The 19198-nt window shown below is 47.0% G+C and overlaps 1 protein-coding gene across 1 annotated transcript in view; it reads right to left on the reverse strand.

The window, feature by feature from the left end:
- B4GALNT1 (beta-1,4-N-acetyl-galactosaminyltransferase 1) overlaps positions 1–12025 on the reverse strand; it is a 306925-nt gene extending 294900 nt beyond the window's left edge. Inside the window, exon 1 of the mRNA XM_082244664.1 lies at positions 11882–12025. The gene's annotated coding sequence lies outside the window, so the exon portion shown is untranslated. The remainder of the gene's footprint in view (positions 1–11881) is intronic.
- Positions 12026–19198: the final 7173 nt, after the last annotated feature.

Here is a 19198-nt window from a genome sequence, read left to right on the forward strand (position 1 = left end):
GGACAGTACCCACAATGAACAGGGTCTCTTGTGCTGGTGGCTTCTACAGTATGTTCATTAAAATCTTCAGGCCTCTGCCCTGTCCCAGATACCTCTACAGCTGTGAAATTCTGGTGCTGAATGGGGTTAATACAAGCAGCTGAACCCAGTCACGGGCACTTGTCAAAAGTGCAGACTATGCCCCCCCCCCCTTTCCGCACACCTCTTCCATTCATAAAAGCTGTACTATAGCTTCTGCTCTATGAATGGAGTTGCAGGCGTTTCATTCATCCACCCATCCTCCATTTTTTCATCAAGGCCTGGGAAAGAGATCTCCAAGTGAAACTTTCAGAGACGCAAAAATTAAAAATCCTGCAATTGACTCACACTTCTTTCACCACTTCAAAGACTGCGGAAATGAACTATAAAGTCCTTATGCCGTGGCACTACACCCCAGCCTCCCTTTACAACATCTTTCCAGATTCCTCCCCTACCTGCTGGAGGGGATGTGGAGAGCTCGCCGCACACGCCCATATCTGGTGGCGATGTCCCCTGATTCAAGGGTTTTGGACCACAGTATTACAGTGGACTCAAAAGATCCAAGGTACCCCTATATGCAATGATCCGTGGGTCATACTACTTCACTATACGGACGAGCCAGCTGGCCGATAAAAACGCTCTATCGTTCCTATTTATTTAGGCATCTTTGGGCTTATTGTATTTTAATTTTGGCTTTAACTATTTTGCTGCCCATAATAGACTAATTCTGGTTCTGTTCCAGAGCATAATGAACATCCAGCGGATGTTCTCCATTAGTTGAGTGCCGCTCGTTCCGTCCTGGGTACATAAATGTGCGCAATACCGTCCGCAAACCACGCCCCTGACGACGTCACTGTTGACGAAACGCCGCGTCGGGCAGGCTACGGAGCGTGTGACGTCATTGCGCTGGAGGACGCAGCGGCCATCTTCTTGGAAGGAAATAACCCACACTGTTTATACGCTGAAGCCATCCTGATAGAATGTGAGTGTATCTTATTATTTAATAAAGCACTACTTTAATTTAACTTACTGCACTATGAGCCTTTTCACTATTTTTGGGGCCATATGAGGATCTGTGACTTATCTGCCATTCATGTTCCTGAGAACTTATGGAGATCTGTGGTTAAGTTTGGATGAACCAGCGTTTATTTATCTGGTCTTATCAGCCTGACGGTAAGGGTCAGTGTGTTTGGTGACATCTGGTGGTGGTGATATGTTTAACCCAGCAATACCATCTTGGAATCACAGTTATTTGCTGATTTAAACCGAATAGGACTACACACAGATTTTTTGGAACTTTTATACGCTTGTTCTCTAGCGCTGCACCTATTACTTTATAAAAACGCTCTATTACCCCTCATCTACTCAACTCGGCGAAAGCATTGATTCCGCACTATTGGAAACAGTCTGGGGTCCCGACAGTCCAGCAGTGGTTACAAAATGTGTACCATACAGTACCTACCATATTGGAAGATATAACCTATACATATAGAGACCAGGCCCATCTGTCTCACCGGATATGGGCCGGCTGGCTCTTCTTTACCCACTCAACAGAATATGCTGAGCTGATGTCTATAACTAATTGATTCCTGTCTTTGGTTTCATGCATGATGTTCACTCAAAACGATTACTGAGCTATTAGATCTTACATTGGCCCAACCTGGACCCCCCCATCTCTCTCTATTGCTCACCTCTTTCTCTCTCCGCTTGCACAATAGGACATGTTACATCCAAGTGTTACTCATATCATGGCCCTATAGTCGTTTCAATAAGAGCAGTTTGACATCCTTCTTTGGTATGCCCTTTTGTTCTTCTTTTCCCCTTTCCTGTTTGTAATTTTATGTTGTTCTTGGTTTTTGTATAATTGTGTACTTTGTATCTGTTTATATATTTATTTTCAATAAAAAATGAATACACAATCTACCCTTCCTCTATTCATAGAGTGCCCTTCATTGGGGGAAGTGACAGTACAGCTTCTATGAATGGAGGAGCATGCAGGAAAGGGCAGTCATATGCCCCGTACACACGCATTGATTATTGGCCGGGAATTTTCGGGCCAACGTCCGATCGGCCGTTTTTCGGCTTGTTAGTATGATGCTTCCGACAATCGACTCCGACTTTTCGGCCGAAAAAAATCTGGTGTGCAGGCTATAAAATTTTTGTTGGCCAACAACACAACGGCCGATTTTCCGTCAGTCAGTACAGATTTCGGCAGAAAAAAATCTAATGAGCAAGACTGGGCATGCTCAGAGAAGAAAAAACACACGGAAAGTAAACCAGCACATGACATCACTTCTGAAGTAGATTTTTGTTGGCCTAGAAAATTCGTGTGCAGTCTAGGCACATTCCAACCAACAAAACACCACTCTGGACAAAAGTCGGACGATCGGTCGGCCTATAATCGTTTTGTGTGTAAAAGGCATAAGTCAGCACTTTCCAGCTCCTTGCATTACCCCCCGCAGCACCAGAAGATCACAGCTGTGGAGGTCAGAGGAATGACGTTTTCAAGCAACCAGCACAAGGCAAGCAAGCCTTAATATCTCATGTTTTGGGTGTAAACACGCCGTACTTGTATTATGTAGTAAACAGTTTACACGTCTGAACCTGTTATACTCACTGGAGCCACTGTTTTAAAATTATAATGTTAATACATTATTCATAAAACCCTACGGCTGGATACACACCGTACCGTGTGATGGCCCACATTGTTAGTCGTGAATGGGCCCATACATTTTCCATTTACCTTTTAACATAGATGTGAAGCAGCGCTATTGGAAAGAATGGGATTTCTACCTGGAATTTATTACCATGTAGCAAAATGCATGAAAATAGGCCCGAAAACCTGGGCTGTAAACATACCTGGACTTGGCTCATCTAATCTTCCTTCTATACTATCCTACCCACACCTAACAAATGTACCTCCATTTTCTCCATCAGCCCATCCCCCACGGTTATTGACTTTTGTTTTACTTGACCCTCCCTTCTAGATTGTAAGCTCTAACGAGCAGGGCCCTCTCGTTCCTCCTGTTTTGAATTGTATTGTAACTGTATTGTCTTCCCTCACATTGTAAAACTGTTGGCGCTATATAAATCCTGTATAATAATAATAATATACTGGATGTAATAAACCTAAACCAGCGTAACCAACCTGTAACCTTTTCCTTATCACTCTTGTGATATCCCGCATAGGGAACTTATGTTGTAAATGGTATGTCAACAATATAGGCCTAATGTCAACCATTACAACAATCAATAACTTCGGCCTAACTGACCTAACCACTTAAGCCCCGGAAGATTTTACCCCCTTCCTGACCAGGGCCTATTTTGCGATTCGGCACTGCGTGACTTTAATGGACAAATGCGTGGTCATGCGACGCTGTACCTAAACTAATTTGACGTCCTTTTTTTTCCACAAACAGAGCTTTCTTTTGGTGGTATTTGATCACCTGTGCGATTTTTTGATCATGCGCTATAAACAAAAAAAGAGTGTCAATTTTGCAAAAATAACAATATTTTTCACATTTTATTATATGAAATTCCCAAAAGAAAAAAGTAAAAATCAAAATTTTTTAACATTTTCGGCCAATTTGTTTTATGCTACATATGTTTGGTAAAAAAATTGCAAAAAGCGTATTTTGATTGGTTTGCGCAAAAGTTATCGCGTTTACTAACAAAGGGAAAGATTTTTGTTGTTTTTTTTTTTTAACGAGTATTGGCGGCGATCTGCGACATTGCGGCGGACAGATCGGACCCTTGCCTGACATTTTTGACACTTTTGGGGTTACCAGTGACATTACTACAGTAATCAGTGCTATACATATGCACTGTTACTGTAAAAATTACACTGGCAGTGAAGGAGTTAACTGTATTGGAGAGGGAGGGGTTAAGTGTGTCCTAGGGGCGTGTTTCTAACTGTGATGGGACATGGCTACTAGTGTAAGAACAGAGATCAACGGTCCTACATAGTAGAACCGTGTGATCTCCATTTTTACGCAGGGAAGAATGACAGGCGGCTTGTTTACATTAGCCGCCTGCCTTTCTCCCTTCACGGCGAACGATCGCGAGTGACCAGCGGACCCAATGTCACATGCACTGACTTGTTAGGGAACGAGCCGAGGCGGGCGCGTGCCTCAGCGGGCGCGCGCTCCCCCGCTATTGGCTCACAAGCGAGTGACAGGCTAGTGACGTACCGGTACGTCACTTTGCCTGGCCGGGGCTGACCGCCGCAGTATATGTACTTGCGGCGGTCGGCAAGTGGTTAAAGCTGATGTTTAGGTATGGCATTTTTTCCATAGACACATTGGTTTAGCTTGGACCTATATAACGATGTACCATACTTCTGGGATCTATCTAGATCTAGAAGCTGGAAATCCCTGTAGTAGTAGGCACAGCTACTCCAGTGGTCTACACTTGCTTCTAGGCCCCGTGCTAAGCGGCTGCTTTGCTGCACTGTGAACACTGCAAATAATGCTTTCTCCACCTTTTCCAATCAGAGAACACTTTGCGTTCATTGAGCGGGGCCTAAAGGCTAGTGGAAGGGCTCCAGCTTCCATGGGTTTTCCACAGATATGGCACATACATACTTACCCTACATTCACACATATGCATTTTTTAGTGCGTTTTGCAGTTTGCAGAAAAGCACTACAGTCCATTTAACATGGTTTCCTATAGTACACATTCGTATCTATGCAATTTTCAGCTGGTACAATTTTGGAGAGAGTCAGGGATTGTTTTTCCCCACAGCAGACTGCATTTTGCGTGTAATAGACTTCAATTAACCCGGACCAAGAACGCAAGTTTTTGATGCTTTTTATATGCGTTTTGCATGTTGCATTTTTTTTCCTCTTTACCAAACAGTGTATAGCTAGTTGCTAAGAAGTGGGTCATGAGTAGGCTTAATGTAAAAACAAGAATTGCCGGCAGTAAAAAGAAAAACGGCAAAAAAAACATGCCAAAATATAGAAATAAATGGCGTGGGGTTCCACCGAAAATCCATACCAGGCCCTTATCTAAGCATGCAGCCCAGTCGGTCAGGAAAGGGAGGGGATGAGCGAGTCCCCCCCCCCCTTAACCATACCAGGCCACATGCCCTCAACAAGGGGATAAGGACCTCTTCCCACAACCCTGGGCTGTAGTTGTGGGGGTCTGCAGGCAGGGGCCTTATTAGAATCAAGGGGATTAGAATATTTAACAAGGGGGCCCCCAGATGCCGGCTCCCCCCTATGTGAATGAGTATGTGGCAGAGCCCCCCTGCCTCATGTTGAGGGCATGTGGCCTGGTTCGCTCGTTCTCTTCCTTTCCTGACATGCCGGGCTGCATGTTCGGATAAGGGTCTGGAATGGATTTTGGGGGGATCCCACGCCATTTTTTTAATTTTTTTTTTTTTTGGCATAGGGTTCCCCTCCAAATCTATACCAGACCCAAAGGGCCTGGTATGGATTTGGGAGGGGGGGGACACCACATTTTTTTTCCCCAATTTTTTAGATTTTTCTCATCGGTTGTTAAGGACACGGCGGCCTGCTTCCCGGGCCGCTCCTTAGCAACCAGCTATACACAATGTTTTAAAGAGAATGCAAAATGCATGAAAACTGCGTGCAAAAACAAATCAAAATGCGGGTTTTAAAACGCAAAATTCACCGCAAAACACGCCAGAAAACGCATCAAGCGCAGCAGCATAGATGTTAACCTGAACTTAAAGAGGATCTTCACCCTAAAGAGAAAAAAATAAAAGTCAGCAGCTACAAGTACTATGGCTTCTGACTTTAAATAATAAAATGACGCCTTCTTCACCCAGGCTAGTTCTTTGCCATTCTTCGGGTCTCCAGCGTTGGCATGTTAACTGTGGGAAGCCGGGTGTGTCTCCTGGTAGCTTCACAGCTGGCTTCCCACTGTGCATGCATGAGCCACACTGCGCTCTGTGAATGGTCCCAGAAGACTGCGGGCCAAGAGAGGGGACCAAACATCCACCTGAATGAATTTAACTTCCACTTTAACATAGATTCAAGTTGGACCAATTGTATCCGTGCAAAATTGCCAGATCTAAACTTCAGCTTTAAGCCCCATTCACATTGGAGTGATTTACAAGTCGCATTCCTATTTCCGGCAATCTCACTGTTCAAATCGCTGTGATGCCGACTTTGCGGCGCAGCACTGATTTGAATAAGTAGTATATAACTACTTTTGGCGATTTTGGGTGCAACTAGAATAGACATCTGTGCATGAAGCCGCAAAGATGTCTTCAAAGTCGCACACAGAGATGCGGCTTTGAAATTGTGCATTTTCAGATGAAGTTGCACAATTTCAATGCCGTAGGTAATGTGAATGGGGGCTTAAACCACTTTCCCCTATGCACCATATGTATAGGGCTGCACTGGTCAAATCTCTGCATCCAGAGTTGGATGTCTGGACATAAAATTTTAACATGTACTTTTGCATAAATGCATGTAACTGCATACAGCTATTGCCCCCTATGGCCTATGGGCAGCTGTACGCAGCGCCTGTGGGTATCCTGGCTGGGGAATACACCACAATTTACACTATACGCCTAGAAATTGCAATGAGCCCTTCGAGTAGGTTTAAATACGTGCAGCTTGTGCATGCATGCCCATTTGAATGGGTTACTGTACCCCCCCAAGAAACATGGAGTAAGAAGTTACCAACCCTTTCTTATAGTTTTTCTCTTGTTAAAAGTAATCACAAAATCTCTGTTCTCAGCCGCATAAGGGGCTGAGAGAGGTGGGGGTGGAGAAACAGCAGGACACTGATCTTCCTAGTGAATGGCTATGCAGGGGCTGTGTCAACACAAGTCTTGGATGTTGGAGGACAGGCATGCTGTTATCCCAGCACAGCCAGAAAACTGACCACGCTGGGAAGGATGAGCTGTCATGCCAGGAGTGGACTTTTTAAAATAGAAAATCAGGGGAACTGGCTGGATTAGTAGATATTTCACACAAAGGAAGAAATACAAAGAGAAAGGGATACTTTCTAACACAACTACATGATACATGATACATATTCTTTAACCACCTCAATACTGGGCACTTAAACCCCCTTCCTTCCCAGACCAATTTTCATCTTTTAGCGCTGTTGCATTTTGAATGACAATTGCGCGGTCATGCAACATTGTACCTAAACCAAATTTGTGTCATTTTTTCCCCACAAATAGAGCTTTCTTTTGGTGGTATTTGATCACTGTCAGGTTTTTTCTTTTTTGGTGCACAAATAAAAAAAGACAGAAAAGTTTGAAAAAAAAAAAGTTTTTTTGTTTAGGTTATAAAATTTTGTGAATAGATACGTTTTTTCCTGCACTGATGATGCCGCACTGACAGGCACTGATGAGGAGACACTGATTGGGTGGCACTGATGAGGTGGCACTGATGGGGTGGCACTGATATGCAGCACTGATGGGCACTGATAGGTAGCAATGATATGCAGCACTTATGGACACTGATATGTGGCATTGGTGGGCACTGATAGGCAGCGCTGATGGGCACTGATAGGCAGCACTGATGGGCACTGATCGGCGGCACTGATAGGCACTGGTGGGCACTGATAGGTGGCACTGATCGGCACTGATGGGCGGCACTGATTGGCACTGATGGGGGGCACTGATGGGCACTGATAGGCAGCACTGGTGGGCAATAATGGGCACTGGTGGGCAGTACTGGTGGATGGCAATAACGGGCACTGGTGGGCAGCACTGATATATGGCATTGGTGGGCAGCACTGATAGGAGGGCACTACTGGCAGGCTGTTTGCCATCCCTGGTGGCCATGGTGGGCATCCCTGGTGGTCATGGGTGGGCATCCCTGGTGGCTCTAGTGGCATCCCCTCCCCCCAGGGCTGCACTGGTAATCAATCATCTGATTACCAGCACAGACCCCCCCTGTGATCAGCGAGTACTTAGAAATACTCACTGATCACCCCCAGCTCCAGTATCGATCCTCTTCTTCTCCTCCCTGACAGGATCTGTCAGGGAGGAGAAGAGATCGAAGCCGTTACAACGGCTGTATTTACATTGCATGACGGCTGTGATTGGACACAGCCATCATGTGATCAGGAGGGCCAATCACAGGGCCCTCCTGACGCATCTTGTTGCGCTGTGTCCGAGGGACACAGGCACATCGGGATCGTGCCGCTGCGCGTGCCCGCGGCGGCGCGATCTCGCTCCTTCTGAAGGACGTTCCGGAACGTCCATTCAGAAGGATGAGACTCCCACCCGGCCGTATATGTACAATGGCCCGGGTGGGAGGTGGTTAAAAAATGAGCAGCACGGAACGGCATGGTGCTGTGCTGGTGGGGTCCCCTGCCCCATTCCTGTCCTCTCATCCATTCATAAAAGTACTTGCATTGTTTTCACTGAATGTGTATGAACAATAGGATCCTTTCCTCCATTGAAAGAACGTGTTGCATTCTGTGAAAACAAGCAAGGGCTTTTATGGATGGTGGAGAGGACATGAAGGAACGGGTGACCATTAGACTCAAGGCAATTAACCCATTCAGTGATGGATGTTCAGTGCTGTGAAGAGGACCTGTCATCACTGGTGAGAAGATTGGGATGGGGTGGAATGAGAGATTCGCATAATGGATGTGCAGCCGACAAATCTGCTGCAACTGCGTAATGCTATCATGTCAATATGGACCAAAATCTCTGAGGAATGTTTCCAACACCTTGTTGAATCCATGCCACGAAGAATTAAGGTAGTTCTGAAGGTAAAAGGGGGTTCAACCTTGTACTAGCAAGTTGTACCCAATAAAGTGTCCGGTGAGTGCATGTGTGTGTGCGCACACATCGCGGCTTCAGTAGCCCATTCATTTGAATGCCAGGAAACGTGGGAAAGAAGTCCCCTACCCTTTCTTCAAAATGTGCTGGACAGCATCTTGCGTTTTCCCACAACTGTAAACACGCCGCGCCTGATGCATAGAGACGCCTTTAAGAATGATGCTGCTAAAGAGCAGTGTGTTGTGCCTATGGCTCATCTGTGAACCCAGAGTTAATAGGTGGCACATCCTGCCCTTGGTGCGCCCCTCTTCTTCTGAAGCGCCCAAGACACTGGCCTCCTCTGCCTGGCCTTTGCCCGGCCCTGCGCACAGCACTTGTCTTGTATAGTTATAGCAGGGTAAGTTCTAGGTACGGGGGCCCATAAACACGATCCGGAAATCAGACGTAAAATACAGCTTTCGAAGCGATCGCACGATAATCTGATTGTTAGTACAGTGCTTTTCGAGAGCCAATCATCTGAAATTATCCAATCTGACAAGCACAAAAATGTTTCTTGTATGATACCAGATCGTACGATTTCTGTGTAATTGGTACAGTTGTCCGAAAATAGCATACAAATATACTATAACACATTACATCACTTCTGAATTTTCATTTTGTCGTACGAGAATTTTCGTCACCTCTCTATTTTCAAAATGCGACTAGCATGCAAAAAAAAAACAGCCGATCTGTGGTCCGATTTTTTGGAACTTGTGTACGGGCAATTACAATAGGCAATAAGTCCCCTTTTACACGATCGGACTGATCGGACTGCCTGTCTGTTTTTCAGGCGGACCCGATCGGGCCACTTATTCTCCTCTATGGGGAGGTGGACAGTCGCCTGGCATCCGATCCGACAAGCTCTGCTATAATCAGAAGGATGGCGATACGTTGGCCTTCCATCCAGTGGGTCAGATGAGTTGAAAATGGACAGGCTGTCTGTTTTCATCCGATCTCCTATAGAGGAGAGCGGGGCTCTGATAGGTCCGTCTCTGCCAGTGGCGTAGCGTGGGGGGTGCAGGGGGGGCAAGCCGCACCGGGCGCAACATCTGGGGGGGCGCATCCGCAGTGTCACTCTATCTGTCTGACTCTGACATACACAGTTCACACACTGTCTGCGGCTGCCTCCATCTTTAGGCTGAGAGATGTCCAGTGCGGCCGCCCTATGGCTGAAAATGGTGGGTCGGGTCGGGGCGGGGCTGGACTGTGCCTCACCTGTCCATTGGTGTAGGGTTGGGTGGCGTTGCAAGCCAAGCCCCGCCTATGCCGCCTCTCCTCACTGCTCAGTCAGTTTAGCAGCGAGTGAGTCAGCAGCCTGGCGCTGTCACAGAGTGGGTTTTTTTTTTAATCACCTGAGGCTCTAATAGGCTTCAAAAAAGGGTGGGCCCGGGGCACCGAGTAGTGCGCCCTGAACCCACCCATTGTGTGACATGTGTGATCCTCCTCCTCCTGGCCATACAGGAAGCGGGTCCGAGACCCGCTTCAAGATTGGCCGAAAGGCGAACTCATGCCATTGGCCGAGGAGGAGGCGGGAGGACTCGAGGAGATGCGGGGAACTGAGGAGAAGCCGCCGCTGCAGGTAAGTCTCTCTGCATTGAAAGGGGGCGCGCTGGTCTCTCTGCATTGAAAGGGGGCACGCTGGTCACTCTGCATTGAAAGGGGGCACGATGATCTCTCTGCATTGAATGGGGGCACGCTGGTCTGTCTGCATTGTAAGGGGGCACGATGATCTCTCTGCATTGAAAGGGGGCATGCTGGTCATTCTGCATTGAAAGGGGGCAGGCTGGTTTCTCTGCATTGAAAGGGGGCACACTGGTCATTCTGCATTGAAAGGGGGCATGCTGGTCATTCGGCATTGAAAGGGGGCACGCTGGTCTGTCTGCATTGAAAGGGGGCACCATGATCTCTCTGCATTGAAAGGGGGCACGCTGGTCATTCTGCATTGAAAGGGGGCACGCTGGTCTCTCTGCATTGAAAGGGGGCACGCTGGTCTCTCTGCATTGAAAGGGGGCACGCTGGTCTCTCTGCATTGAATGGGGGCACGCTGGTCATTCTGCATTGAAAGGGGGCACGCTGGTCATTCTGCATTGAAAGGGGGCACGCTGGTCATTCTGCATTGAAAGGGGGCATGCTGGTCATTCTGCATTGAATGGGGGCACGCTGGTCATTCTGCATTGAAAGGGGGCACACTGGTCATTCTGCATTAAAAGGGGGTACGCTGGTCATTCAAACTTGTATTTAGATGCATTTTACTTTAATTACATCAGTATTTTCATAACAAACAATACATATGCTTAGGGGGTAAGGGTTTCTTTAACTAATCTAGTGGAAGAGACTCGAGTGCTAAAATCCCACGGGTTAGGGGGCACAAATTACTTGCCTTGCCCCGGGTGCTGACAACCCACGCTACGCCACTGGTCTCTGCGCAGTGAATGGAGAAGGATCTGTCATCCATCTGCTCAGCGGGGATCAATGGAGCGATCCTTGCTGAGCTAGTGGAGTCCTTCAAAATGGATCTTCCTGGTGGGAAAGAGGCCTAATACGGATAATACAGATTTGGCCTAAAACATATCAGCAGGGCTGATCAGCACCATAAATCTGGAGCATTTCCTAGGAGACCATCCCAATAATAGATATGTGCTGCCTGTCCATAGAGATCAGAGCCGGCCCTCCTCCATATACATCTATATACAGTATATCTATATATATATATATATGTGTGTGTGTGTGTGTGTGATTTCCATGCTAGCTGTCAGACAATAAATGATTCACACCCAGCATGGAGCTCTGATCACCGGCCTGACCATTCATCATCATCATCATCATCATCATCATCAGATCACATGACAGCCACACATAGGACAATACATCGCTACGGACAGTGGCAGCGATGGTCAGGTCCCCTGCGATGTCGCAGTGTATCTATATATATGCCGTATGGTGGGGATCCCTCCCTACAGACAGTCCTGCAATCAGTGACATCCATGCACACAATGGATCTGATAGAGATCCCAGGCACACAAAAAACTCTTCTCCACCCGATCAGAGGACCCCACACACCCGATCCATGTATCCCGAGATCAGAGGGTGCTCAGCACTTACCTCCGTCCTTATACAGGGAAATCCCAGCAGCGACCTCCGTCTTCTCCTTCTATCTCCTGCAGCATCTGTCTATGGGGGTGTCCTCCTCCTCCCTCCTCGGCTGTCACATTTAGGGGCGCCCCCTGTGGTGGTCGGTGCGCAGTGCAGGCTTCCCGGCAATGACAGGGGCTCTCCGGGTTGAAATGAGAGATTTAAATATACAGAGGCTGCTATTCCTGTATTCCTGTGTGTGTGCTCATCCCATCACCCTGAGGACATCCTATAACCTTCAATTATAGACTCTGCATCATCATATCAGGGTGACTCCCTATACAACATGGAGCTGGGGACACACCATGTCAGGCACCCCAACCTGCAAAAACTCATTTCAGGGAGGTGACACTCTGCTCTGACGCCCCCCCATGCGCCGCCACGCCCTTCCTGCGCGCCCCCCTAATTTAACTTAATTTAACTTAACTTAAGCACGGAAGATTTTACCCCCTTCCTGACCAGGGGGTATTTTGCGATTCGGCACTGTGTGAATTTAACTGACAATTGCGCGGTTGTGCGACGCTGTACCCAAATGAAATTGACGTCCTTTTCTTCCCACAAACAGAGCTTTCTTTTGGTGGTATTTGATCACCTGTGCAATTTTTTGATCACGCGCTATAAACAAAAAAAGAGCGTAAATTTTGCAAAAATAGTATTATTTTTCACATTTTTTATATGAAATTCCCCAAAAAAATGTAAAAATCAAAATTTTGGGCCAATGTGTTTTATGCTACATATGTTTGGTAAAAAAATCGCAATAAGCGTATTTTGATTGGTTTGCGCATATGTTATTGCGTTTACTGACTAAGGGAAAGATTTTTGTCATTTGATCCCCGCTGAGTCGGCGGATGACAGCTCCGTCTCCGCACTGTGTGCGGAGAGGGAGGTGTCAGAGCCCCGCTGCTCTCTATGGAAAATCGGATGAGAGCGGACCACCTGCCCGCTCTCGTCCGATCTCATTCGATCCCATCCGATCCGATCCCCAGAATGGATGGAAAATAGGGTTTCACAGACAGGATCGGATGCGGATGGACATGTCACCGCTGACATCCGCTGCTCCATAGGGCTGAATGGGGCATCTGATCAGATCCGCCTAAAAAACTGACAGGCGGATCTGATCGGAACGCCCATGTGAAAGAGCCCTTATTGTTTTTTTTTTTAACGAGTAATGGCGGCGATCTGCGATTTTTTTTGCAGGACTGCGACATTGCGGCGGACAGATCGGACCCTTGACTGACATTTTTGACACTTTTGGGGGTACCAGTGACATTACTACAGTAATCAGTGCTATACATATGCACTGTTACTGTAAAAATGACACTAGCAGGGAAGGGGTTAACTTTATTGGTGATGCAGGGGTTAAAGCGGTAGTATGACTATTTTTTTCACTTTTAACTACAGGTAAGCCTATGATAAGGCTTACCTGTAGGTACAATTAATATCTCCTAAACCGGCACGGTTTAGGAGATATTTGCAGTGCATGCAGCCGCTCGCACGAGCGGCGCATGCGCTCTGAAGGTCCGGCGGACCTTCAGCTTCCCTTGCCGGCAGCTTGCCGGAAAATCGCTCCCGTGCGCATGCGCGGGAGTGACGTCATCGCAGCTCCGGCCAATCACAGCGCCGGAGCCGCCGAACCCGGAAGAGACGCTGTGGGATCATGTCAGCGCCCGCAGCGGTGTCCAGGGATCCGTGACGGGGCTTCGTTCTAAGGTAAGTAATTCATAATGAGCTAGTATGCGATGCATACTAGCTCATTATGCCTTTGTCTTGCAGGGTTTGTTTTTTTTTTTTTTTCCTGGGTTTACAACCGCTTTAAGTGTGTCCCTAGGGGCGTGCTTCTAACTGTAAAGGGGTGTGGCTACTGATGTAACCACAGAGACATACGATCCTACATAGCAGGATTGTATGATCTCTGCAGTTAGATCAGGGAGAATGACAAGCGGCTTTGTTTACATCAGCCATCTGCCTTTCTCCCTCTCCACAGGGAGATCGCGAGTGACTGGCGGACATCGGTCACACGCGCGGAATTGTTAGGGAACGAGCGGGGGCGGAGCGCGCCTCCGGCGGCGCGCGCTCGCCCCCTTGAGGCTCTCAGGCTAGCGACATAGTACTACGTCACTTTGCCTGTACAGGGCTGACCGCCGCCGTAAATAGTCGTGCGGCGGTCAGCAAGTGGTTTAGTGGCCATGGTGGTAGGAGTCAGAAACACTACACATGCTAGGATATTTACAGTGATGTGCTGGGGGCTAGTTGCACCCCTACCACATATGACTTAGGCAGCCAGAAAATGTCATGTCCTTATTCATACATGTAAGAACAAGGACATGACATATTATGACAAAACACAACTAGTTATTAAAAAACATATTGCAACAATTTACACACGCTAATGCACATACCTTTTCTACTTATTTTGCAGACTGATGGTGGGTACTGCTGGCGGTTACTGCTGGTGGGTAATGCTGGTGGGTACTGCTGGTGGTTACTGCTGGCGGTTACTGCTGGCGGGCAATGCTGGTGGGTACTGCTGGCGAGTAGTGTTGGTGGGTAATGCTGGTGATTTCTGCTGGTGGGTAATGCTGGTGGGTAATGCTGGCGGGTAGTGTTGGTGGGTAATGCTGGTGGTTATTGCTGGCTGGTAGTGTTGGTGGGTAATGCTGGCAGTTACTGATGGCAGTTACTGCTGGCGGGTAATGCTGGTGGGCAGTGTTGGTGGGTAATGCTGGCGGTTACTGCTGGTGGGTACTTCTGGCGGTTACTGCTGGCTGGTAATGCTGGTGGTTACTGCTGGCGGGTACTTCTGGCGGTTTTTGCTGGCTGGTAATGCTGGTGGTTACTGCTGGCGGGTACTTCTGGCGGTTACTGCTGGCTGGTAATGCTGGTGGTTACTGCTGGAGGGTTATGCTGGTGGGTACTGCTGGCACTGACTGCTGGCGGGTAATGCTAGTCATGCGGGTACTGCTGGTCATGACGTTGGGAACTGCTGGAGGAAGCAGCGGCTGCAGTAGAGAGTGGTGCCGCTGCTTCCTGTATGGCTGCTATCACAGGCAGAGTTAATTTCATATCACTCCACCTGTGACAGAGCCTGAACTATACAGGAAGCATCGGCTCTGTCACTGATGACTGCAGACATCCTGAGTCTGCCGCAGCAGCCGGGAGATTGCACGGCACTTGCGGGTGTCCGTAAGCCACAGGCCAAAAGTGGGAGACTCTCGCAAGTCGCGGGAGACCTGGGATGTCTGCCATGTACACAATACACTGGGGGGGGGGGGGTATTGCATAACCAGAAGGTTTTACCGCCCTAATGACCAGGCCATTTTTTGCGATTCAGCACTGTGTTACTCTAACTAACAATTGCGCAGTCGTGCGACGCTGTACCCAAATACAATTGATGTCCTTTTTTTTCCCATAAATAGAGCTTTCTTTTGGTGGTATTTGACCATCTCTGCGATTTTTAGATTTTGCAATATAAACAAAAAAATTTAGAAAAAATAGTGGGGTGATAAATGCGCTGTCACGTATGTATCCGAGTGGGAGGATTCCTCTAATATGCCGCAGCTCGTTATAAATGAATAAATAAATAAATAATGACTCTGAGATTCGGATTCAATCCGATTCTATATGCAGCCAACTCTAGTATTAATCACTAAATACCAATTCAATAAGGAAGTCGGCGCACGACAGAAGAGATCTCAGAAAAGACTCTGACCAAGTCTACCAATGTCAGAATCGCAGCGAGACGTCTTAAGAAATAGGAAGATGCTGAAGAAAAAGGGGGTCTCACTACTTATAATATATAGACAGACCAGATAATTAAATCAGAAGTCAGCAGGTATATGATCCAACTCTTGCAAACTAAAGGTGAGACCCCTTTTTTTCTTCAGCATCTTCCTATATCTTAAGACGTCTCGCTGCGATTCTGACATTGGTAGACTTGGTCAGAGTCTTTTCTGAGATCTCTTCTGTCGTGCGCCGACTCATTGTGTCTTCCTTAAACAAAAAAAATTGTGTGAAAAAAACATATTTTTTACTTTCTGCTATAAAACATTCCCAATAAAAAAATTCAAAAAATCTAATTTTTTGTTATCATTTTAGGCCAATTTGTATTCTGCTACATATTTTTGGTAAAAAAAAAAATCTCAAAAAGCGTATTTTAATTGGTTTGCGCAAAAATTATAGCATTTACAAACTACGGGATCGATTTTTAGACTTTTTATTTTTTTTATTAGTGATGGCGACGATCAGCGATTATTAGCGGGACTGCGACATTGCGGTGGACAGATCGGACCCCTAACTGACATTTTAGACACTTTTTGGGGACCAGTGACATTAATACAGTAATCAGTGCTAAATAATATGCACTGTTACTGTATAAATGACACTGGCAGGGAAGGGGTTAATACTGGGGGTGATCAAGGAGTTAAATGTATGCCTACTTGTGCTTGCTAGCTGTGGGGGGGGGTGCTCTGTGACAGGCAAAGAGAGATCGGTGTTTCAGCTAAAAACACACGATCTCTGAAACACACAATCTCTCTCTGCCTGCCTGACAGAAGAACCCGCCTACTTTGTTTACATAGGAAAGCGGCTCTTCTGTCAGTTTCTCTGAAGATCGCGGGAGGCCGGCGGCAATTGTGCCCGCTCCTCCAGCGGTCTGACTCCCGCTGTGTCTAATCATAACAGGAGCTACGTTCATGAGACCGCGTGCCCATAATCACGTAGATCTAGGTGATTATGCGCAGCCGAACCACCCTGCCGCAGTAAGTCTGCGTGGGGCGGTCGGCAAGTGGTTAACTACTTCAGCTCCGGACGGTTTTACCCCCTTCCTGACCAGGCCATTTTTTGCAATGCAGCACTGCGTTGCCTTAACTGACAATTGCGAAGTTATGCAACGCTGTACCCAAATAAAACCGTTGAATTTTTTTCCCACAAATAGAGCTTTCTTTTGGTGGTATTTGATCACCTCTGCAGTTTTTATTTTTTGCTCTATAAACAAAAAAAGACCCACAATTTTGAAAAAAAAAACAATATTTTGTAGTTTCTGCTATAAAACATACCCAATAACAAATGTAAAAAAAATCAAATTTCTTCATAAATTCAGGCCAATTTGTATTCTGCTACATATTTTTGTAAAAAATAATCTCAATAAACGTATATTGATTGGTCGCAAAAGTTTATAGCGTCTACACTACTGTGAGATAGATTTATGGCCTTTTTATTATTTTTTGTATTGCTTTTACTAGTAACGGCGGCGAGCAGCGATTTTTAGCGGGACGCAGCGGACAAATCTGACACTAAGTGACACTTTTTGGGGACCAGTGACACCAATGCAGTGATCAGTGCCTCCCCCAGTGCTCTTCAGCCCCCCACCCAGTGCTCTTCAGCTCCCCACAGTGCCTTTCAGCTCCCCCAATGCTATCTGGCTCCACCAGTGCTCTCCACCCCCCCTGTGCTCCCTGGCTCCCCCCCCCTCAGTGCTCTCCAGTCCCCCCTCCCTCCATGCTCTCCGTCCCCCTCCCCCCATGCTCTCCATCCCCCTGGTTTTCCCTGCCCCCCTCTGTGCTCCCTGTCCCCCTGGTTTTCCCTGCCCCCCCTAGTGCTCTCCACCCCCCCACGCTCTCCAACCCCCCCTGCAAAGTATCACGTCCGCTGTGTCTGGCCATCTGTTATATCATGTCTGCAGTCTCTAATAATCTATTGTATCATGTCCGCAGTCTCTGACCATCTCTTGTATCATATCTGCAGTCTGTGACCATCTCTTTTATCATGTTCTCAGTCTCTGACCATTTCCCGTATTATGTCTGTAGTCTCTGACTATCTCCTGTATCATTTCTGCAGTCTCTGACCATCTCTTGTATCATGTCCGCAGTCTCTGACCATCTCCTGTATCATGTCAGCAGTCTCTGACCATCTCTTGTATTACATCTGCAGTCTCTGACCATCTCTTGTATCATGTCCGCAGTCTCTGATCATCTCTTGTATCATGTCTGCAGTCTCTGGCCATCTCTTGTATCATGTCTGCAGTCTCTGACTATCTCCTGTATCATGTCCGCAGTCTCTGACCATCTCCTGTATCATGTCCGCAGTCTCGGACCATTTCCTGTAGCATAACTCCGGTCTCTTACTCAAACTTAAACCCATTGCTAATAGTATTAGCTATCTGTTAATGCCAAAGGTAGGACTGTACAGGAGAGGCAGAAAGTGTAAAAGAGGGCACTGTGATTAGAGAGACCGAAAGGGGCACTGTGATGGGGGGCTGTGAAATTTGTGCAATAAATATTCTTGAAAACATTACAAATTTTTGTGGGTGTTTTTACATTTTAAAGTTTGGGGGGGGGGGGGGGTGCCAGATGTAAGATCTGCCCCGAGTGCCAAATGCTCTAGGTACGCCACTGTATGTGGGGATTTCCCTCTACCTACACGATAACTAAAACCATAACTGTCAACGCACAAACTCAAATAACCCAAAATGTGTGGAAAGAAGAAATGAACAGCCTGTTTCCTCTGGAAAACCTCAAATTATATAAAAATGCAAACTTGAGATAAGAAAAATCCCCCAGCATTGTAAGGTATCGACGTACGCTGACGACTTGCTTTTTTCCCTGACCAATCCACTGATCTCAGTCCCGAACCTTCTGTGTGAGTTTGACGTATACGGTAAGCTCTCCAATCTAATAGTCAACTTTAACAAGTCGGAAGCCATGGGAATTAAATTACCACCTAAGCTTCTACGGCATTTAAAAACCACTCTCCCATTCTGGTGGACGGACACGGCTCTCAAGTACTTGGCCAGGTTTATTCCTCCTGACCTCTCCGCGACTTATTCGGTTAATTTCCCGTCTCTGCTGACACAGATGTGCATACTCCTGGAGAAATGGCACCAGGGGCTGCATTCGTGGTTTGTGAGGTGCAAACTTTTGAAGATGTGCATACTCCCTAAACTTCTTTACCTATTTCAGGCATTGCCCATCATGATCCCCTCCGTGTCCTTTAAAAGGGTACACTCGTTATTCACTAGCTTTGTTTGGGCAAAAATGAAACCACGTATCCCCCGGGCTCAACTCTCTTTACCTAAACACTCAGGGGGCCTGGCCCTTACTGACGCTCTGAAATATTATCAAGCGTCTCATCTGAGTAGGTTGATAGATTGGCGACGGCACTCTCGCAACAAACTATGGGCGCATCTTCAACAACTGCAATCTGATGCGTTGCTATGCGGGGCACCATGGTGCTACGGATCCCAATCTAGAGACCTTCTGAAACACCTTACTATTTGACTCACGCTGAGTA

The sequence above is a fragment of the Pelophylax lessonae genome (genome assembly GCF_965119305.1).
Source record: "Pelophylax lessonae genome assembly, chromosome: 2".
NCBI lineage: Eukaryota > Metazoa > Chordata > Amphibia > Anura > Ranidae > Pelophylax > Pelophylax lessonae.